Genomic DNA, 25,332 nt, shown 5'->3' on the forward strand with positions numbered 1-25,332 from the left:
AATGATTCAAATAACAAAACCTCATTTCTATATGTAGGAGTCTAAGGAGTCACAATATAACCCAGCCGACCTAACAATAATAATATAAATCCACAAAAATAACAATAGAGGGATTCTATGGGGCACAATAATAACAATATGGGGACAATAGGGGCACAACAATATTAATAAGGGATGCAACTACAATAGTAATGGGGTAATCACTAGTATTATAGGGACCCAACACCATGTGCATTAGAGTTCCCAAAGTTGTGATATTTTATTTAGGTGGCCTTGAAAGCATCTCAATCAACTTTTTTGTGGTGCCCTTATTGTACGTAATGACTAAATAAAACTATTCTAGAAATCCCATGCACTTGTAATACCTTGTTTGTTGTATCTTACTCTAGGCTTGTAGGTACTATAGTGGATGATGATGTGTGGATCACTATCTCCTTTCCCATTAAATGATGCTTCCACTTCTTCACAACTTGGACTAGGGAATGGAGCTCCTTGTCGTAGGTAGGGTAGTTAAGAATTTCCCCATAAAATACTTCAAAATGGTAGAATATAGGCTTTCCTCCCTACATCAAGCCCCCTCCCACAGCATACTCACTCACCTATATCTCCACTCACTAGTAGAAAATGAGAAATTAGTGACTATGCGACTAAAAATTTAACCACCAGAGCTTTTGCAAGTGAAATACTACAAAAAATGAGCAATTTTAAGTGACTCAACTAAGAAAGACTAATATAAATGACTAATTTAGTTTCGGGTTAAAATATACAACTAGTTAATAAGTAATAAAACCAAAAATGAGTAAAGTGAATGACTAATTTAATTTAGGAACAATAGTATGACTACCTAATAAGTACTACAATAATATGAATTAATCATTTATGTTAGTCATTTTAATTGTGTCACTTCAACAATTTAAACTTACAAATGATAATGGATCCAAAGGCTATTATATATTGCCTAAAACTTTATAGTTCCTTAACCACTTATTCACTGGATCAGTGGATGGTTAGATTTATAAAGATGATTATAATCTTTATGGTTATATCATTTCATCACATTCATAGGGAATTAAATTCAAAGGCAAACAAATTATCCAAAATGGGAATAGGCTTACAACTAGGTCAATGTTATGAAACCAGCTCAAGAAAAAGATAGAAAAGATAGATCAACGCCTTAGAATTCAGCCTCTTCGAGGGGGCAACCTCCTTTACATTACATAAATGAACAATTCTTGGATGATTCAAATGAAAAAACCTCCTTTCTATATATAGGATTCTAAGGAGTCACAATATAACCCAGCCGACCTAACAATAATAATATAAAGCCACAAAAATAACAATAGAGGGATTCTATGGGGCACAATAATAACAATATGGGGATAATAGGGGCACAACAATATTAATAAGGGGTACAACTACAATAGTAATGGGGTAATCACTAGTATTATGGGGACCCAACATGCCCCTCTCCTTCAAAAAAGTGTTGTCCTCAATGCTTGAGAAGTTCTGGATGCTTTTGTATAAAATTCTCATCCTCCCATGTGGAATCTTCAGTGGATAAGTTCTTCCACTTGATAAGATACTCCGAAATTGATCGATTTCGTAGTTGTCGAGTTCTTGCTTCTGTGACTTCTTCTGGTTCCAATATAATTTTTCCTTCCTCGTCAAGTTCTAGCAATATTGTTTGAACTGGGAGCTTGTCGCCTATAACCTTCTTTAAACATGAAACATGGAAAACTGGGTGCAATCGAGAAGCTGCAGGAAGCTCCAATTTGTATGCCATAGTACCAATCTTTTGCAACACCTTGTATGGACCATAATACTTTGGTGATAATTTATTATCCTTCTTAGCTTGCTTGAGGGACATTTGCTTATATGGTTGTAGCCGTAGGAATACCCAATCACCTACATCAAAACTTCTTTCGCTACAATGTTGATCTGCCTGTTGTTTCATTCTATTCTGTGCCAACACGAGGTTATCCTTTAAGAGTTGGAGGACTTGTTGTTGATGTTCAATGTGATGTTCCACTGCTTGAACCTTAGAATTTTCTCTTAAATATGATGTGATGGATGGTGGCTGATACCCATAAAGTGCCATAAATGGGGTCATTTTTGTTGCTGTACGGAAGGAAGTGTTATACCACCATTCAGCCAGAGGCAACCATTTGACCCATTGTGTCTGTTTATCAGATAAAACGAAGATATCCTTCCAAACATTTGTTTACTATCTCAGTTTGCCCATCAGATTGAGGATGATAAGATGATCTATGAGCTAACTGAGTACCAAGACAAGAAAATAATTTTGTCAAAAAATTTCCAGTGAAAATGGGATCTCTGTCACTTACAATAATCTTTGGGTTTCCATGTATCTTTTGAATTGTTTCCATAAATGCAGTAGAAACTGTACTGGCTTTAAATGGATGTGATAATGCACAAAAATGTGCATACTTGGTAAATCTGTCAACTACCACCATGATGACACTCTTTCCCTCAGTCTTGGGTAAACCTGTCATAAAATACATTGAAACCTCCTCCCAACGTTGGCTTGGAATGGATAAAGGTTGTAATAGACCCAGTGTCTTAATTGTTTCAACTTTATTTTGTTGGCAAACCAAACATTCCACCACAAACTTTTGAATATCTGCTTTAAGGCCATCCCAAAAAAATCCCTTCTTAACCCTGTGGTGAGTTTTTAAAAATCCTAACTGCCCTCCTAAGGGAGAAGTGTGCAATTCCATAAGAATCTTTTGTTTTAGCTGGGAATTCTTACAGAGGTATAAGCGATCTTTGTACCATAACTAATCATTTTGCCAGCTAAATGTATCAGAAATACTGGAATCTTGTTGTAACTTTCGAATAAGTGCCCACACTTCTTCGTCATTCTTCCATTCCTCTCTTGCTTCGTTTATCCAATCTGGTTGGATAATAGAAATGGCGCACAACAATGCTTCCACATCCTCATCCTTTCTTGAGAGTGCATCTGCCACCACATTTTGCTTCCCTTTTTTGTAGATGATTTCAAAGTCATAACCCAACATCTTTGTGACCCACTTTTGTTGCTCTTCAGAGGATAATCTTTGTTCTAAAAAGTATTTAAGGCTATCATGAGCCGTTTTTACCTTGAAGTGTCTTCCCATTAGGTAGGGTCGCCATTTCTTAAGTGCATGGAGTATTGCCAACATTTCCTTCTCATAAATAGCTTTGTGTAAAAACTTTCTCTTGATTGGACGACTTTCAAAAGCAATGGGTCTTTCATCTTGCATTAAAACAGCACCAATTCCATTTCCTGAAGCATCACATTCCACAATAAAGGTTTTTGTGAAGTCCGGTGTAGCTAAGACCGGTGCTTGGCACATTGCCTCTTTAAGATGTCTGAATGCCTTTGTTGCTTCTGGAGTCCATGAAAATGCATCTTTCTTCAATAATGTTGTTAAATGTGCTGCTATTCTCCCATAATTCTTAACAAACTTGTGATAATACCCTATCAACCCGAGAAATCCTCGAGATGCTTTATGGATGTGGGAATTTTCCATTCCTTAATGGCTTTAATTTTGCTAGGGTCTACCTTAACTCCTTCATGAGATACAATATGACCCAGATATTCCACCTCTTTTACTCCAAAGAAACATTTGGATCTTTTTGCATATAATTGTTTCTCCTCCAATAGTTGTAGCACCCTCTCAACATGTTCAACATGATCCTTCCAAGACTTGCTGTAGATTAGTATATCATCAAAAAATACTAACACAAATTTTCTAAGGAATGGTTTGAAAATTGAATTCATCAAACCTTGAAATGTTGAAGGTGCATTGGTAAGGCCAAAAGGCATGACCAAAAATTCATAATGACCCTCATGAGTTCTAAATGCTGTTTTTGGAATGTCTTCAATCTTCATTCTGATTTGATGATATCCCGAACGAAGATCCAACTTGGTGAAGTAAATTGATCCATGCAATTCATCCAATAATTCATCAATGACAGGAATGGGAAACTTATCTTTAATAGTGAGCTTGTTGAGCTCCCTATAATCCGGACACATGTGCCATGATCCATCCTTCTTGTGCACCAATACGACTGGAGCAAAGAAAGAACTTTGACTTGGTTGAATTATACCAGCCTCTAGCATTTCTGCAACAATACGTTCAATTTCACTCTTTTGGGCATAGGGATATCTGTACGGCCTGATGTTTGGAGGAACACTTCCTGGAATCAGATGAATAGCATGATCGTGATCACGAATAGGTGGGAGACCTTTGGGAGTCTCAAATACCTTGGAATGATTGTCCAAGACTTTTTGGAGATCTGGAGAAATAGATGATTCCACTGTGGACACATCTGGTGAACATAATTGTGAAATTACACCTCTTTGTTCCCTTTTTAGAAGCTTTGTCATACTATTAGAGCTGATTATCTTTCCCAGTTTCCCTGCAATACCCCTTAATTCAACTTCCTTTCCTTCCACAGAAAATTTCATGAAAAGTTCTTGAAAATTAAAAGCTATTGTACCCAAGGATTGTAGCCATTGGACTCCTAGTACAACATCAGCACCTCCCTTAGAAATGGAAAGCATTGGGCTAGTCAATACATATTCTCCCATGGATAGCTTGATATTATGGCACTTTCCCAAGCAATTTATTGTTCCTCCATTTGCAACCATCACTTGAAACTCTGGTGCTAGATATAAGAAGCAATTCAATTCTCTTGCTACCTTACAATGAATAAAATTGTGGGTACTTCCTGAATCAATCAACACTATTACCTTTTTCTTCTTGATTTGTCCTTCTGTCTTGATGGTTTGAGGAGTGGTAATTCCCGCCAATGCATTACAAGATATGGTCGGATTCATTTCTTATTTATTTAGGCTTTGTTCCTGGAGTATATCCTCTTTTTTTGACCTTTCTTGCTCCTTTTCTTCTTCCTCTTCACAATCTATGTAGAATAATTTCTTCTCAGCACACTTATGACCTTTAGTGTATTTGCTATCACAACTGTAACAAAGCCCTTTTTCTCTTTTTTCTTCCAATTGTTGTGGTGTCAACCTTATAGGATATGACATAAACTCAATCAGCAACCAAGGGGTTCACTTCACAACACACATATTAGCTAGTAAGATCATGAGAAAGTGTTGGGCTAATGAAGCCCGTGTAGTGGTAGTCTCATTAGCTGTGCACTGTGTCAATGGGGTTCAATACAATTGGGGTGAATACCTTTGAAAATAATTTCTAGATGACTATTGTGAGGTCCAGGAGAAGGGAACCACATTCCATTATGCATGGTTGATAATCATAATTGAAATGTTGGAATTGAGAGAGACAGAGGATTCGCAGTTCCCTCCGGTAGATTCAGATGTTTGTGAAGTTGTGCAGTATGCCTTGATGTGGTATACCACTCAATCATCACCAGAAACGAAGAATAGGATGGTTTTCATATTATATCATATGGACTTACATATGTTAGTGAACTAGAATCCTCACCTTTCATTGAGCTTATACGAGCAGTATAGTTTTTTTGTGAAGTTTAAGGCCGACTTCCTCAAAGTATATATACAGGCTCATAGGGACACAAAGAAGAAATGGAATCCCCCACCATACTTAGTAATATAAGATGATCTCTTAGCGCAGGTACAAAAGTGGCCCACAGAATCAATAACTGTGCTACAAACATAGGAAGAAGATAGTTCGATAGAGGAGGACACAATACAGTATGGAAAACCGAGCAGAAATGAAAAAGAAATGGATGAGCATGACTCGGAGGAAGAAGAGAAACATGATGAGGGTCACCACGATCCTCCTGAAGAATGTGAGTAGAATAAGGAGTCTAAAAATACAGAGACAGACTCCGCTATCATAGAAAAGAGGAAGGCACACACCAAAGCTGCCTCAAGAACCAAAAAGAAGTAGAAGGAATATAAGACAAAAGGTATAACACAACTGGTCCTCACTGAAGGGGACTTAAACAAAATGGGGGATAGGATATAGGAAGCAATGACAAAATCATGGAGCAAGTTAAAATATCACTACGACACACTTCTAATAGGTGTCAAAGAGTGGATTGCAGAACTAAAAATGATGGTGTAGACAGTTAGACAACCATCGTAGTTTGTGGATAAGATTGGAGAAGAAATGAAAATAGAGGCTACACTTGCAGTGTAATTATCATCAATACCTGTCGAAGCCCTACAGTTTGACACTACTGAGGTTTAGTAACAGGATAAAGAATGGAGGAATGTCAACATGAACATCGCAGCAGTACCATTGCATATATTACATAAGCTACACTTGGAAATAATAAAGGAGAGGAAGCTGTGTGAACAACACACCTAGCAGTTGAACATTCAGCTAGAAAGAGATTAGGCTTCGCTACAATAGAATCTTGACCAGATGATCCAAGAGAGGGACCAAGCGTTTCGACAGCAACAGAATATCAAGGAGGTGGTTGAAGCAACATGTAGAGAGATTCCAGACCTTGATGTCCGAGAAAAAGAGCCAACAGAGGACAAGATAGCGAAGCTCGACCTTGAATTAGAGGATATAAGGAGAAAATTGTTGTAGTTCAATTTAAATATGAAATATAGATCAATGAGCTGTAGATGAAGCTACAACCAACCACACCATAGGAAGTAAGGGAATAGAGGGAGACTGACCCAAAGGCTACAATGCCCGACATCTCCACATCAGTGGCAAACTATGGGAAGCTTCTAGATGAGAGCTTACAGATTTGGACTTCCCTGTAGGAAGATCCAAATGTACAGAAAATGCAGGAAGACATTTAGCAGAAGCAATGATAGCTGGAAGAGATTCAGGAAATTGTGAAGACCTTAAGAATCTCAAAAATCTAGCCAAGTTCAATAAGGGAAATGCCCTCCAGAAGAAAATAGAAGAACTTAGGAAGGAAGAATAGGTTTTGACAGAGAGAAATCAGCCATGGCAAGATGAGGCTCTCCAACTTTCCCATGTAGTAAATGAGAAACTTCAAGTGCTTCGATAGAGGGAAAAGGCTATAGAACCTATGACAGAAGCACTATTGGAAGAGGTGCACAGTGAAGAGAAGTAGTTCACAGAGACTCTGTAGCAGTTCAACAATACCTACAATAGTATTGCAGCAAAAATTAGAGGCAAAGCAGTTGAGTGACTCGAGACGAGTCACATGTGAGTGTTGGGGGCTTGTTGGGCATAACCCAACTTGGCCTAGTTTTTGGCAAAGAATCCATGTTTTGTGGAGCAGAGTGCAGATTGGAGAAGTTTGAATATACTATGTGGTATAAGGGCTTCAGGATAGGGTGAAGCCCCTTCCTTTTGTAATAATGTAAAAGATCAATGGGTTTTGGGACCATAGTTGCTTGTTTTTAGGGAGTCCATGGTATTGTAATGATGTACCCTTCGATGTAATAGTATATATAGGGTCAAATAATAAGAATAAAAATGAATATTATGATCCAAATCTGTGTTATGGTCGAATTCTTGTGATCTATAGTTGGAAGAAGAGGCAAGGCTCTGCAGCTGAGTGTGCAGAGGCCTGAGTCTACATCTAAGTGCATAGACGACCTACAACTTAGTGTGTAGGTCAAGAACTATTTGTTGTACAAAGAATCATTATATTAGCAATAGTTCTTGTGGATGTAGCCCCACATTGGGGTGAACCATGGTAATTTGGTGTCTTCATGTGTATATTTGCTTACTATCTGTTGTAGCGTAGCAGTTTATTATAGTTGCACTTTATTTTCAGCACAATGATGATTTATGGCTTTATATGATATGTTTAAGTGATTAATGTAATGTGGCGAAGTGATTTATGAATGTTAAGAATAAAGAAAACATAATAATACCACATCTCCACATCCTTCAAGGTTGTAGAAACCTAGTTCTGCATCCTCCCATAGTCACTTCAAGTGAGACTATGAACTGCTTGCAGGTCATTACCGAAAGGTTGAGTGATTGAGGGTTTTGTTGGTGCATAATATAGATCGAACCTGGGTAAACCCAAATAATAATCAACAACTATATGATTTAATAGCACAATAATCTGCTAAACACTCACACTCACTTTAGGTAGACTATTCTACTTTGCACAATGACATCTCTCTCTCTCTCTCTCTCACACACACACATTAACATACATAGGTCAACAACTATAAAAATTCTATAAACACCACACTTCTCAACTCTAAAATTATTCTCTTCTAGCAGTTACACACAATTAGGCTTCCAACACTCATGAGTATATTTTGATTCTCACTAACTAAGACCCCCTCTATGTTTGGCATAGCCTTCATGAGAACCTATATGACGTATCTCGACCCCATCTCCTTCATATGATGCAATTTTTGCAACCTTTTTTTATTTTTAACATCATTAACATATGAAATCGTATAGTCATGAAACAATAAGGGTGATCACATCCACTAAAAAGCCATTCATTTATTTTTGTATTATTAACCTTACCAACCCTCTAGTATCTTTATATTTTAATTATGCATAGGTAGAACATAGTTTTTGAAGTAAACATACATTGAAAACATGATTTTGTGTAGTTATCTCGACCCCATCTCCTTCATATGATGCAATTTTTGCAACCTTGTTTTATTTTTAATATCATTGACATATGAAATCGTATAGTCATGAAACAATAAGGGTGATCACATCCACTAAAAATCCATTCATTTATTTTTGTATTCTTAACCTTACCAACCCTCTTGTATCTTTATATTTTCAGTATGCATAGGTAGAACATAGATTTTGAAGGAAACATACATTGAAAACATGATTTTGTGTTGTTATATTTTATATCCTATGTATATTTCTTCCTTTGGAGATTCTAACTGAACATAAGCACATTGGGACCCCAATAATTACCTAATTCTTTAGGGATGTTTTTATTAAAAAAACATCCATTGAACCCTAAGTTTTCATGGGTATCCATATTTTTCTAGTGTCCTAGTCAATATAGTCATCTAGGGATTTAATCCTTATCTTTGAGGAAAATGATTATAATTAAGGTCACCTCAACTAATCCAACAGTAGTTCATGCTAGGGTACACCTCTCTACCATTGAATAATACAAATCCTAACAAGGCTACACTCTTTTCATGTTTCTAGTTCATGTCCTTCTCTTGTGAGAAATCCTTAGCATTGATTACACATACTGATAATTGCTAACATATAATGTGACATGTAACTAGTAGCTCATTGAAAAATTATTATTTCTCTAAGATGGGGTTTCACATCATATACAACAACAATTAAGCTTCTTATTTCAATGAAAAAATACTTCACTTTCACATGGAACTAGAATATCCCAATTAACCCTTATTAGGCCTCAATGCACATACATAGACTTTTTTATTTCCACATATTTATCTCTATATCTATGGGTTATTGCTTAACATGGATGTCGTAATGTACTTTTACTTTTTAGCTACCATTATCTTCATATATCTAAATATTTACACTTTAAAATATCTCTATGTTACATCACCATCACATAAATATTTCTCAAGTTTCTATCACTACCTCTTCCATACTCCATGTATAAAACAACTCATATTAGCACATTATCACATCTTTACAACACTAAGAGTTAGTTCCAACACGTCTAACCAACTTTTTGTAAGGATTCATTTTTAAACCTACAAGAAATTGTGGATGCTTTCAAACTATAATGGAAGGAACTAATGTAGACAACCAATGTAACCTCTTTAAAGAGGGAAATCGATTAACATCTAGATCAATAAAAAATGCAATACAACAAAGGTATCCTCCTTTAAGAAGGATGCATTCATCAAACTAATAATGTCCAAATTAGAAAAATAGGGTTGGCAACCATGGAATGCCCCCGAGGATGACACACTAATCATCCAACTTATGCCAAACTCAATAACTATCCATTAATTGGATTTTCCCATTTCTAGTTCTTGGTCTATTGATAATTTCAATGTATAAGCATGTAGTTGTGTATTTATACCCTCTCGGAAACGTGCACGAGTTATTTAATGTTTCCTTGAACTTGATGGACCCATTATAGTTCTATATAAAGGTCAATTAGTAAAGTAATACTTCTTCTTTTGTTACCTTATTCCACTCTTTTTTATCATTTTTATTTTGGTTTAATTGCTCTTTAGGTTGGAATGCTTCACCTCTTAGCTAGGGTTTACTTGTTAAGAGGTTAAAAAAAATTTATAAAATGACTTAAGCCATTGAACTTTGAAAGTGAGACAACAAAACATATATTTTTATTTCATTTAGAAATCTAATGTATTTTATTTATTCATGTATTTTCTTTATTTCTTTGAATATTCTTTTATATAGTATATTCAAATTTATATTATACATATTTTTTATATCATTACATTATTACATCAAATTTAGTTAATATAAATCAACCAAAGGCCAATTATATTTAACATCTAGTCATCATAAAACAATTAAGAAGTATAACCAATGAAAGTCTACCATATTGAACCAAAGGGAACTATGATGAAGATAAGCTTCCAACTATAATTTTACCATAGGTACACTATGGATGCATTGTTGCAAGTGTTGAAATTTGTAGTATTTAAAAGTTACTATTAATAGATATAAAGTTATATTTAAAAATTTGAAAGGTATATTATTAAGATATTTGTAGATTGTTGTTAATTGTGTATGTGTGAAAATTTAAATTATGTAGAATACAAAGAACAGTGAAATAAGAACTCAAAAACCGTTATTTGACACAAGATATTACTTGGGAAACCTTTCGTGACAAAACCTAGCTTGAGGTTTCTTTGCTCTTTTTCTCTAAATAGAAAATGGTTGCGGGTACAAAGCAGTATAGCTCGTGGGTTGCTATAGTGCAAAAATTTTGTCTATGTGCTCTATATCCTATCCCTCACAGCTATTTTTGTTCATCTATGGAACAAATTCACTCGAAAGAATGAAACATCATTTCCTCCTAGTTCCTCGGTTATAACACAATCTCATAGCCTACTCGTAGTTGGGTTTGACTACCTCAACTCTTAACTAGTTACAATATGGACTCTTCTAAATTCTTCTTCATCATAGTCATGTAGCTAGCCATTTTTCCAAAAATAATGGGCGCTAACATGACATACTCTTGAATTATGGTGGTGAAAACAAGAAGGTCAACTTCTAAGTGGCATAACCTTTGCATGAAGACTCTGATTGACATGATACTTGCACCGTCGGAAAGTTCTTTGTATGTAAAATATGAAGAAAAATATGATGCAATGAGGAGGAACAAATTTACCCCCAAAAAATGTCATTTGATGCAACAAAATGCTCCTGGAAAGCTTCAGACCCCAATTTGCCAAACTAGGTTCTATTAGTAAGAATGGTCTTTTGATTTGATTCCTCCATTTTTTCTATTTGAAAGCATCGAGATGAATGCAGGACAATGAGATGATCCAATATGAATCACATATCCCCATTTTAGGAGGCTTTTGTTTCTCTAAAGCTTCTACTAAATGAGGTGAGGAATTTTTTCCTCCAACTTCTCTAAGGTGTACCATTTAGCTTTTTCTAGAAGTTTCCCTTTCAACCCAATCTACTAAACGTCATGTTGCCCTTGTCTCATATTACTAGACCTCGTTTGCAAAAATGTATCTTTTTTCAACTTTGTCTGAGAATTTGGCGCTAAATCCTGTACAAAATATAGTACTTGTTTCTCTTCCTAATCTAGGATGGAAGGCTCATAGAGTTTCATATTATCTACATTCAAAACTTAATAAATGCACATGTATGGTGGTAGATTGAGTCGATAGACATTATAACCCACCTTTTCTAGTATATTGAAGGGACCATACCATATAACCTTAATTTTCTTACCAAGACCTTGAAGCCTTTCCTTTTTCAATTATGGGCATACTCTATCTCCCACCTTGAATGATTTCTTTGTTTTGTTTTCATCGTGCCTAGTATTATATTTTTATCGTTATTTATGCAGTGTCTCTTGTACTTGTACATGCATCTTCCAGATCTTCTCTACAAATTTTCATCCCTCAAAGAATCCTCTGCAAGATCCTCCCTCACTCCTCCTTATTGCCCATATGCAATATCCAAAGATGAAAATAAAAAAATATCTAATTTGATGCCTCCTATAAATATTATAAAAAATAATTCTATGTCCAATTTCATCTTCCCACCTTTGTTGTCATTAACATTTCATCTTGTGCAATCTTGATTTCCTAAATATCATTGTATTTAGATTTCTAGGATATTCTAAAATCCAGAAGAAAAAAAATTCAAACAAGAATTTTTGGAACAATAATCTCTGTATATACCTACACCACTCTAAAATGATTATGTACATGGTAAGCATGTAGAGAGTCTAGTTAAAGTGTTTCTTTCTTTGAAGACTATTTCCATGGCTACCACTATGTTGTGAAAGTTTTAGTTCTTTGCAATTTGAGCTTTCATTTATGCTTATGTACATGGTAAGCATGTAGAGATTGAGGTTGAAGTGTTTCTTGCTTTGAATATTATTTCCATGGCTACTACTATGTTGTGAAATTTTTAGTTCTATGGGATTTAAGTTTTCATTTATTCAGATGTCACATTGATGTCATAATATTTACGTTGGTTCTTTTGTAGATAAGAACGGTGATTGAAATTCAATATTATGTTGAATGTTAAATGCTTCAATAATAAATTTCCATCCCATTTTAATGTTATCTGAATGGATGATGATAAAAACGTAAAGTTAGTGATTGAAATTAAGTTGAATGTGTACAAAATTTTAGGTTAAAGGTTTCTTTCTTTGTAGTTATGGTCATCAACTATTCTTGGAAAGATTTCAGCACTACTGGGGGGGTTGAATCAGTAGTGTGAATTCTTAAATTGTTTTACCAATTTTAACTTTAATTGAATCACACATATATTTTCCAGCAACACAATAGATTATCTCATGAATATAAACCATATAAGCAACTAAAACAAGATAACCATGAGAGAAAAAATAAGCATCACATCAAAACACATCCACATAAGAGACACAACATATCTGGTGGAAAACCATTCACTGAGAAAAAAGACACCCTTTCCATTGTTTTGTTGCTTTGAATCTTATATTAAGCAAAATGCGTCTTTTACATAGATAACTCACTCCCATCAATGAGGAGACTAGACCTCATATACAATCATTTGACTCCAATCAACCTGGAGACTTGATTCTACTGATCAGCTTGAAATACTATGTTCTCCATGGATCTACGGACCACCATCCGCTGAAAGCCACTACAATCAATCGATCATCACCCAACTCCTATTAGACTATCCAACTACCATTGGATTGAGATATTGTTCCTTCAGCTTAAAATTTGCAATCATTGCTCCACATCCATGAAGTTAATGATCCTCTCTTCTATATGGACCTCATTTCATCTATTTTCAAACTAGACCCCAAGACCTTTTGCTCAACTTGATTCAACTCTGCAATGCGACCTCTAGTAGCAAGAAAATCTCGTCAAATAAAAAATCACCACAATAATATGCTCTGACACAAGAAAATAGTGGCCATAATCCATCTAACAAAACAACTAAATAATATCACCAGCAGCTGAAATAAAACTCATAACAAACCCTCACACCAAAATATGAATGTTCTATAACACAATTAACAACATAAGATATTGTTTACGTGTGTCAAATGTATCAACATATCCTTCAAAAAAAATGTGAGAGTCACTAATATGGATCTCCATCAATACCAAACTCTTCTACAACTCTCTGCATCACTGATCTGAAATCTAGAGATATTAATCAATATTATGTTTCAAGAAATAGATTTGCTGAGACTACTGTCATTAGAGCTCATACACTAAAGCAATCAAGCTCATTATGTCTCTGAAGCATACTCACACAATGCATCCTTCTCTAACTCACTATCACTCACCATTAACCTATTAATGATTCTAGACCAGCCAACATTCAGGGGGTCTCCTCTTTATGAAATCCCAATTAGACCTCACACTGTTTGGAGTAGGAGTCTCATCTGGAATATGGCATGGTTGTCGAAGCAGTGGGATCTAATGATGTACCTTAGCTACAATAATGCATAGAGTGGTGTATTCAAGTGTGTGACTCTACGGAAGGTCATGTGCGATGTATGAAAAGTTCTAACACAACAAGGGGAAAATGAGTGAGCCCCTTAGAAGCTTGTAATAGTACGTAGTTTAAAAGGAACACACGAGAATAAAGACATCACAAGTTAGCCTGAAAAATAGTTCAAAAGTTAACCATGATGTAAATATACAACAACATGCATTCAATAAGATTAATACTAATGCAAACGAAATATTTCATAAGCGTTAGCGTAAGTGAAACTACATATATTGCAAACATAACAAGAATACTCCTACTATATTCACAACATATTCATGAAAATGTGTCGACTCTGAGCTTTTATTAAGTGAAAGTTATAAGCATACATATACCATTGATGAACCATTAGCCCCAATAGTGAAGCATGAATTCTACACTTACTCCTCCAAAGAAAGATACTCCCTCTATGCTACGAAGAAGCCAAGGCTCTCAACAAAACTCCCAAGATCTTGATCCTAAACTAAAAGCCTAGCCAAGAGCTTGGCTCCCAAAATCCCTTTACATGAGTTATGAGGACATATTTGTAACAAAAGGGGTGATTGTTCATCTCCCTTTTGTTAATCTCGCACTTCTCTCATGACTCTTCAACTGATTTACAAAATTACTCTTCACTTTCCACAATTGACACTTGGAATTTCACTTACAAATTAATTACAAAAAAATATTACAATAAACTCATACCTATATAGGAAAAAATTGGGTAGTGCCAACTAGACAACCTAATAAGACAAATAAGTCAAGCTTGAGTTTGGGCAAACTCCATCTCAACAACTTTGACTTGTAGGTTATCAGTCATGTGATGGTGCCATACTACTAGTAGTTAGGTTTGACTACCTCAACTCTTAACCAGTTACAATATGGACCTTTCTAAAGTTTTATTCATCATAATCATGTGGCTAGCCTTTTTTATAGAAATAATGGGGGATGACATGGCATCTTCTTGAATTATGGTGGTGAAAATAGGAAGGTCAACATTTGAGTGGCATAACTTTTGCATACTGACTCTGATTGACACAATACTTGCACCACCAGAAATTTCTTTGTGTGTAGAATATGGAAAAAAATAATTTCTAAAGAGATAAAATTTTACCCCAAAAAACGTCATTTGATGCCTCAAAATGCTCTTGGAAGGCTTCAAACCTCAATTTTCCAAACTGGGTCCTGTCAATAACAATGGTCTTGTGAGTTAATTCCTCCACTTTCTCTGCTTTGAAAGCATGATCCAATCTGAATTACATCTCCCCATTTTGGGAGGCTTTTGGTTCTCAAATGCTTCCATTGAATGAGGTGAAGAAATTTTTCTTCCAACTTCTCTCGGGTGTAGCATTTAGCTTTGCTTGACAATTTCACTTTCAATCCAATCTACTAAATGTCGTTCTACCCTTGTCTCATATTACTGGACATCTTTGGAAAAAAGTGTATCATTTTTCAACTCTACTTGAGCATCTGGTGCCAAATCCTCCACAAAATGTAGGACTTGTTCCTCTTCCTGATGTTAGGTCCCTATACTACAAGTGTAACCCCTTATTTTTATTAGTAAAATCCCCTTATTATATTGTTGTGCCCATGTAGTCCCCATATTGTTATTATTGTGCCCCATAGAAGCCCACTATTGTTATCATTTGCCCTTACATTATTATTGTTATGTCAGCTCTGATTATATTATGACCCCTTAGACTCCTATATATAGAAAGGAGGTCTTGTCATTTGTATCATACAAGAATTGTTCATTTGTGTAATGTAAAGAAGGTTGCCCCCTTGAAGAGGTTGAATTCTAAGGCGTTTATATTTCTTTTCTATCTTTTTGTGAGTTGGTTTCATAACATTTGGCATCAGAGCTTTGGATTCTAGGGTTTCGCTGCTCCAAACAGGTCATTGTCACATTTTCGCTATAACCTTTTCCTGTGACGTCTCAAAAGCGAAAACAAAAACCCATTTGAGACAAAATCGTGTGAAACCTCGGGTCTGATTTTCAGATCTTGTATTGCTATATTTTCAGAGATATGATCTAAGGAATTTAGGGTTGTTGCAAGCTCCACAATTTCATCTAAAACAGGTCATCATGGAATTTTCGCTATAACGTTTTCTCTACAAAGTTTCAGAAGCTAAAACAAAAACCCATTTGAGAAGAACTTAGTCTAAACCTCAGGTCCGAATTTTAGATCTTGGCTCGCTATATTTTCGGATATATGATCTGAGGAAGTTAGGGTTTTTGCAGAATCCCGAATTAAATCCTAAACAGGTGACCTTGGGAAAATCATCGTAACTTTCTATCTGGGGATCAAATTTAAATATCGTAAGAAGTTACAAAAATAGGATGGAATTTATTTTGTTTGGGTATAAGTTTCAGAACCTACAGTTGAAACAGTGATACGTGGAACATAGTACAAGTTTACTCTACTAAACTAGTCTATAATTAGGTCATCACGGGAGATTGCGAATAAATATTTCTTCTGGAATCCAATTGTGATCTGACTTGTGGAGTTAGAAAGAGGACTTAGAGGGCTATTGCATAACAAAATTTTAGAACTTAAAGATCCGACAGTACAGAGTTACAATCGTTTCAAGATCGAGCTCTTAAAATCAAGAAAAAGAGAGATGAAGGAGTTTGAGGGCAAGGATCCGGTAAATTGGATACTATAGATGGAGAAATATTTTGATCTACATGGCATGCCACTGTGACAAAAGGTATGTATTGCATCTAATTATTTAGAATCAAATCAATTTTTATGGTATAAAGGGCTTTTTTCTCGTAAACCACTTGTCACGTGGTCAATTTTCAGGGAGGAAATGATAGCACATTATGAGGATACAAAGAGAAACACCTCCTTTAGCCAATTGATAAAGCTTAAACAAAAGGGTTCAATGGTACAACACATTGAGGACTTCCAAAAATTGAATACAAGGATAAATAATATTCCAGAGAAGAAAATGGTTGATGTCTTCATAGGGACTTTAAATGATAACCTTCAACACGAGGTTCGTCTTTGGGAACCTGATTCATTGGAGAAGGCATTCAGGTTGGCAAGAAAAATTAAAATCGAAATTATGGAAACAAGGAATCCCACCACTCACGACTATAATTATGGAAGTGTTTTTTCTCCTAACCTTCCACAACCTACAAGGTTTACACCACAACAATTGGAAGAAAAAGGAGAAAAAGGGCTTTGTTACAATTATGATAGCAAATACACTAAAGGTCATAAGTGCGCCGAGAAGAAATTATTTTACATATATTATGAAGAGGAGGAAGAAAAGGATCAAGAAACATCAAAAGAAGAGGATATACACCAGGAGCCCACCCCAGAGAAAGAAGAAATGAATCCAACCATATCTTATAAAGCATTGGAAAGAATTACCACTCCTCAAACTCTCAAGATAGAAGGACATATCAAGAAGAAAAAGGTTCAGGAAGTGAAAGATCACACCAAGAAAGAGGAAATGAATCAACCATATCTTGTAATGCATTGGTTGGAATTACCACTCCTCAAACTATCAGTATAGAAGGACATATCAAGAAGAAAAATGTTTAGTGACAGATGACATCGAGCATCAAGAAATGAATTTGAACATTTCTTGTAATGCATTGGAAGAAATTACCACTCCTCAAACTATCAAGATAGAAGGACATATCAAGAAGAAAAAGGTAATAGTGTTGATTGATTCGGGCAGTACCCATAATTTTATTCATTGTAAGATAGCCAAGGAATTGAATTTCTTGCTATATCCAACACCAGAGTGTCAAGTGATGGTTGCAAGTGGAGGAACCATAAATTGCTCTAAAAAGTGCCATAATATCAATCTATCCATGGGAGAATATGTTTTGAATAGCCCAATGCTTTCCATTCCAATGGGTGGTGATGATGTTTTACTAGGAGTCCAATGGCTACGATCTTTGGTTATGATAACTTTTAATGTTCAGGAACTTTTCTTGAAATTTTTTTGGGAAGGAAAGGAAGTTGAATTGAGGGCTATTGAAAGGAAACTAGGAAACATAATCAACTTTAATAGCATGAAAAATGTTCTAAATAAAGAACAACAAGGCGTAATTACACAATTATGCTCACTAGAGGATCCCACATTGAAATCTTGTATTTCTCCAAATCTCCAAAACATTTTGGACAATCATTCCAAGGTATTTGAGACTCCCAAAGGCCTCCCACCTATTCGTGATCATGATCATGCTATTCATTTGATTCCAGGAAGTGTTCCTCCAAACATCAGGGCTTACAGATATCCATATACCCAATGGAGTGGGAACTCATTCAAAAGTTGCAGAAGATCCCAGTTCAAACAGTATCGTGAAAACTTGATAATGAAGGAAAAATCATATTAGACCCTGAAGCAGTCACAGAACTGAGAAATCGACAGATACGAAATAGATCAATTTCAGAGTATCTCATCAAGTGGAAAAACTTACCCGTTGAAGATTCCACATTGGAGGACAAGAATTTATACAGAAGCATTAAGAACTACTCAGGCGTTGAGAACAACACTTTTTGAAGGAGAGGGGCATGTTAGGTCCCTATACTACTAGTGTAACCCCTTATTTTTATTAGTACAATCTCCTTATTATATTGTTGTGCCCATGTAGTCCACATATTGTTATTATTGTGCTCCATAGAAGCCCACTATTATTATCATTGTGCCCTTACATTATTATTGTTATGTTGGCTCTGATTATATTATGACCCCTTAGACTCCTATATATAAAAAGGAGGTCTTGTCATTTGTATCATCCAAGAATTGTTCATTTATGTAATGTAAAGGAGGTTGCCCCCTTGAAGAGGCTGAATTCTAAGGCGTTTATATTTCTTTTCTATCTTTTTGTGAGCTAGTTTCATAACAAGTTGATTCCTGCACTTTCTCTGCTTTGAAAGAATCGATATAGATGAAAAACAACATGATTCAATCTAAATCACATCTCCCCATTTTGGGAGGCTTTTGGTTCTCAAATGCTTCCATTGAATGAGGTGCAGAAATTTTTCTTCCAACTTCTCTCAGGTGTAGCATTTAGCTTTGCTTGATAATTGCGCTTTCAACCCAATCTACTAAATGTCGTTCTACCCTTGTCTCATATTACTAGACATCTTTGGAAAGAATGTATCATTTTTCAGCTCTACTGATCCGGATTTAAACAGGAACGCAACAAATTATAGAGATAACCATAACACAAAGATGCAGTGGAAATAATACTTCATTTCATTAATGGAAAACACTGAAATATGCTTACAACCAGAAATGGAAATAAACCAGCTAGGGCGATGGTAGCTTATCTCTGAGAAGAGATGTGATGGCTACATGCCTCTGAACTGTGTTACAATGAGGCTCGAATGCCTATTTATTGTTGAGAAACAATGGAAAACCCTTAACATTCCAAAACGTAACCCTAGGAGATGAAACGCCAAGCTGTGGGCCCCGTTTGGGGTAAATTGGTACATCAACTTCCCGAGGTCGTAACTTTGGCATATGATCTCCGTTTGACGCATACAATAGCTCGTTAGAAAGATCTATCCAAGCACTATCATTGTTGGAATGGGAAACATCGATCCATTCCATGGACCCATGTTGCCCCCGGATTCCCCAAAAAACGTCGTTTAGGGCCTCAAAATGGCTCCGGAAGTTCAGGACCCGAAAAACTGCTAAAAATAGTAAGTTGTGCTACAATTAAGGAAACTGAAAATGCTAAGAAGGACAATGGTGGGGGTCCAGATGGACTTGGCAGGTGGCCACCAATATCCACTTGGATCATTCCTCCCCCCTTAGGAAGCAATGGTCCCCATTGCGTTGAGCTCCTCCATGAGATGAGGAAACTTTTGCTGAACTTGTTCCTTGGTGAGCCACTTGCCCTGCTGAAGGAGTTGGCCTGCTTTGAAAACTCGATACAGTTGGATATTCTGTTGGCGAGTGTTCTTGATCTGTGTGTCCATGATCCGATCAGTTGCAGCTTGTTCCATGCAATCTGGATTTAATTCTGTGGGTTTGACCTGTTCTGCAATGTCGAATGTGTCTAGCAATGGTGGAAAGTATGGCCGAAGGCGGTCCACATTGAACACTGGGTGCAGGCCAAGGAATGGGGGAATGCTGAGCTCAAATGAATTGTCTCCCATAGCCTTAGTAATGGTGTAAGGACCATATCGGAGTGGTCTCAATTTCCGATAGGCTCCAGTAAGGCGTTCCTTTTGCAAATGCAACCAGACTTTGTCGCCCACCTGAAACTTGTGTGGCACCCGATGTTGATCATGTCGCTGCTTGTACTTGGCATTTGATTTCCCAAGAATGTCATGGACCTGCTGGCGAATATGTTGGATGCGCTCAATGAAGCTGGTGGCCTTATCTGTTTCGGACTGGACATGAGCTGAATTCATGTGAGTAGCTGCAAGTGGCATGGCCACATCAATGGGGCATAGTGGCTGGAATCCCAAACCCACCTGAAAAGGGCTATGGCCAGTGGAGCTGTGAAGAGCTTGGTTGTAGCTGTGCTGAACATAGGGGAGGATCTCGTCCCATGTGTGTGGATGATTTGAGTTATACACGCGCAGAATGTGCACGATCATCCTATTGACAACCTCTGTCTGGCCATCAGTTTGAGGATGGAAGGCTGTGGACTTCGTGATTTTGGTGTCCAGCATTGACCAGAGACTGGACCAAAATGTGCTGAGAAACCGACTGTCTTGATCTGAGATGATAGACTGTGGGATCCCAAAGTGCACCCACACTCGTTCAAAGAAGAGTTTAGCAGTGGCTTCTGCTGTGATATTCTTCTTGCAGGCCACCATAATGGCCATCTTCGAGAACCTGTCGACGACCACAAAAACACAGTCATTTCCATGCTTAGTGGAAGGAAGGCCTGACATGTAATCCATGGAGATGGATTCCCAAGGTCGACTAGGGGTAGGCAACAGGGTATAGAGGCCGTGCTTCTTAATGGTCGGTTTGGCAATGGCACAGGCAGTACATGATCTGATGTACTTCCCAACATCCTGTCGAAGATTCGGCCAATAGAAATAATTTTGCAGTACTGCCACTGTTTTCTCGACCCCGAAATGCCCAGCAGCCCGACTGTAGTGTGCTTCCCAAATCATCTTGGCACGCTCGCTTGAAGGAACACAAAGGTGACCAAGGTGGCATAATATGGCATCCTGGAGGTGAAAATATGCAACACGCCGACCCTCCAAGAGCGCCTGGTACGTGTGGCCAAATTCTGGGTCGCTCTTGTAGAGAATTGGCCAATTAGAAGTCTCGTGCCCACAAGAGTTGAGCACGGTGGTTAATGCCATGATCGGTGGTCGACTGAGGAAATCTGCAACATTATTGGTGCTGCCCTTTTTATACTTGATATTCAAGTGGAACTGTTGCAGGTATATAGACCACTTCTGATGGCGATCATTCTGCAATTTCCCTTGGGTCTGTATGAACTGCAGGGGTCGGTGGTCTGTGTGGATGACCGTTTCCTTCCCCAAAATGTAATGCTTCCATTGTCGGTAGGCCTGTACAATGGAATACATCTCTTTATCATAAGTGGGGTACTTCCGGACTGTGTCTGAAAGTGTTTCACTGTGATATGCCACTGGATGTCCATGTTGAGTAAGGACTACCCCAATAGCATAGTCAGAGGCATTTGTCTCGACCTCAAATGGTTGTTGTAAATCTGGTAACGCGAGCACTGGTGCCGTTCAGAGGCGATCCTTCAACTCCATGAATGCCTTTTGTTGAGATTCAGACCAAAAGAATCTTGCTTTCGCCCCTTCCTTGGTGACTTGACTCAAGGGCCAAAAAATATGAGAAAACCCCAACACAAACCTGCGGTAGAAGTTGGCAAGATCTAGAAAGCTGCGGAGCTCTGTTAGAGTGGTTGGAGAGGGCCAATCCCGAATGACTTGGACCTTGGCTGGATCGACATGCACCCCCTGTTCATCAATGATGTATCCTAGATACTGAACCTGGGTCATGCCAAAAGTGCATTTCTCCAAATTGGCACATAGCTTGTGTTGCCGCAGTGTTTGGAGAACCTGTCGGATGTGGTGGAGGTGCTCTTCCCAACTCTGGCTGAAGATCAGAATGTCATCCAAGTATACTACTACAAAGGAGTTGGTGAATGGCCGCAAGATGTCATCCATTAGCCTCATAAAGGTTGCAGGAGCATTCGCCAATCCGAAAGGCATGACCAACCATTCGAAGAGGCCCTCCTTGGATTTGAAGGCAGTCTTCCACACATCAGAGGGTTCGATTGGTACCTGGTGATATCCTGACTTCAGATCGATCTTGCTGAAATATTTCGCCCCCTTTAGTTGGTCTAGGAGGTCATCAATCTGCGGGATCGGGTACCTATTACGGACAGTGATCTTGTTCAACACCCGATAGTCAATACAGAGTCTCCACATCCCATCCTTCTTCTGTACCAACACGATCGGGCTCCCACAGGGCGATGAACTTGGACGGATGTGACCTTTCTACAGGAGCTCCTGAATCTACCTCTTGATTTCATTGTTCTCCAGAATAGAGCACCGATAAATTGGTCCATTGGGTAGCGGCGCACCTGGGGTCAAATCGATGGAGTGCTTGACTTGACAGTGCAGAGGAACTCCTGCCGGAGAGGTGAAGATGTCCTCGTACTCCTCCACAATCTTGTCCATCTGTAGTTGTCGTGCAGAGGGACCCCGTCTGGAGGCCACGACCACTGTCTTCTTCTTTCCTTGAGGGCGTATCATCAGGAAAACAAATTTCCTGGTTTTGGAAATGATCTTACTGCATTGTTTTGCAGTAATTAGAGAGATGGCGGCAGGTGGTGCTACCTCTGGTATCCTGAACAACTTATTTCCCAATGTAATAATAACAGCACGGGGTCTTGATTCATACACAGCATGTCGCTTCCACAAGTATGGTTGTCCTAGTAATACATCACAAACTTCAAGGGGAGCAATGTCACACAATACCTCATCCGTGAAGGGCTTGATGTTGTATGGAAGGCGATAATGATGGCTCACGCGAAGATCTCGTCCTTGGTGCAACCACCCAATGGTGTATGGTTGTGGATGTGCTGTGATCGGTAAGCCCAACCGCTTCACGACCTCTGCCGAAATGAGGTTCTTTTGACTCCCGCTATCAACAATGAACTGTATCGGGGAGCCCTTTACCCACATCTGAGAGTGGAAGAGACGCTCCTCCTCATCTGGATCTTCGGGTTCATTTTTCTGGATCTTTGCGGTAGCAACAGTGGCGCTGGGATCCGCATCGATGATCTGCTTCCCTTTTTCATACCCCTTATCGGGTTCTGACTCAGAGTCGGAACATGCATCTGATTCTGAAACCTTTAGCTCAGCCACCAGTGACTGCTTGGCCCGACACACTTGTGTTGTGAGTGGAGCTCTTATGGAACTCGCACCATTTTCCAGTGTCCTTTCTTGGCTTCGCGGCGCTGTTCTTTGCTTGCAGCTTCGGCTGGTTGTCTTGGGCTGTCCCGCCTTGGCTTGGTCCTTTGTTCTGTGGTTTCGGGGCACCTTTCCCCTGATTTGGATTCGCAGATCCAAATCTCGCTTCTTTTGTTTCAACTTCTGCTTGACCTTGACGGCATATCGGTATGCTGCGCTGAGCGAGGGGATGTTTAGGAATTGTATTTCTTCCTGGATGTACTTGTGCAGGCAGCCACGGTATTTGAGTATCAAATGTTGCTCTGAATCCTTGATTCCCAACTTTGTGCGAAGGGTATGGAAAAGATTGGTGAACTCTGGCACGTCTTGGTCCCTTCCCTGCCGCATCGTGGTCCACTTTATGTATTCATCCTCATAGCCTCCAACAGGGTAGTACTGCTCCTTGACGGCGTCCCGGAACGAATCCCAGGTGGGTGCGGCTGAAAATAGTGAGCCAGTACATTCATCTTTCTGCTCGCAGTAGGTTTCCCACCAGTGCTTGACGTGGGGGGCTGCTTTGAGAAGAGCAAAAACAATCTTTTCCCGACTCGAAAAATCATGAACAGAAAAATAACCCTCTAGCAGATTTAACCATTTATCTACGGCATCTGTGTCTATCTGACCCTCGAATATGGGGATTTCAAAATTAACTTGTACCTTAAAGGGTGTGGCGTTTCCAGAGTAGCTGCTGGAAGCTGATGTGTCGCTTCTGGGTAGCCGCTGAAGGATCTGGGCAAAGCTGTCCATCATCGCGTTCCATTGTCGCTCGAGGGCTTCTTCGAGCAAGATTTTGATGGGATCTCCTACCCCCTCGTCTTTCTTCTCGTCCGCCATGGGAGGCCGTCGGGATTTGCGAGGCTGGTCTTGCAAAGGTTCAACCAGTTCAAGCCCTAACTCCTTATATCCCGACCTTGTTGGGGACATGCAAAGAAAAACAGAGAAAAAGCAGACCGCTCTGATACCACTGATCCGGATTTAAACAGGAACGCAACAAATTACAGAGATAACCATAACACAAAGATGCAGCGGAAATAATACTTCATTTCATTAATGGAAAATACTGAAATATGCTTATAACCAGAAATGGAAATAAACCAGCTAGGGCGATGGTAGCTTATCTTTGAGAAGAGATGTGATGGCTACATGCCTCTGAACTGTGTTACAATGAGGCTCGAAGGCCTATTTATTGTTGAGAAACAATGGAAAACCCTTAACATTCCAAAACCTAACCCTAGGAGATGAAACGCCAAGCTGTGGGCCCCGTTTGGGGTAAATTGGTACATCAACTTCCCGAGGTCGTAACTTTGGCATATGATCTCTGTTTGACGCATATAATAGCTCGTTAGAAAGATCTATCCGAGCACTATCATTGTTGGAATGGGCAACATCGGTCCATTCCATGGACCCATGTTTCCCTCGGATTCCCCAAAAAACGTCGTTTAGGGCCTCAAAACGGCTCCGGAAGTTCAGGACCCGAAAAACTGCTAAAAATAGTAAGTTGTGCTACAATTAAGGAAACTGAAAATGCTGAGAAGGACAATGGTGGGGTTCTAGGTGGACTTGGCAGGTGGCCACCAATATCCACCTGGATCATCTACTTGAGCATCTGGTGCCAAATCCTCCACAAAATGTAGGACTTGTTCCTCCTCCTGATCTACCGTGAAATGCTCATAGAGTTTCATATTGTCTACTTTCACAACTAAGTAAATGCACATGTATGGTGGTAGACTCAGTTGATAGACATTATAACCCACCTTTTCTAGTATCTTGAAGGGGCCATACTGCATAACCTTGATTTTCTTACTAGGACCATGTAATCTCTTCTT

Source organism: Pinus tabuliformis, chromosome 2_1 (genome assembly GCF_031772625.1).
Source record: "Pinus tabuliformis cultivar Carrire ecotype Pingquan chromosome 2_1, CPIR1, whole genome shotgun sequence".
In the NCBI taxonomy this organism is placed as follows: Eukaryota; Viridiplantae; Streptophyta; class Pinopsida; order Pinales; family Pinaceae; genus Pinus; species Pinus tabuliformis.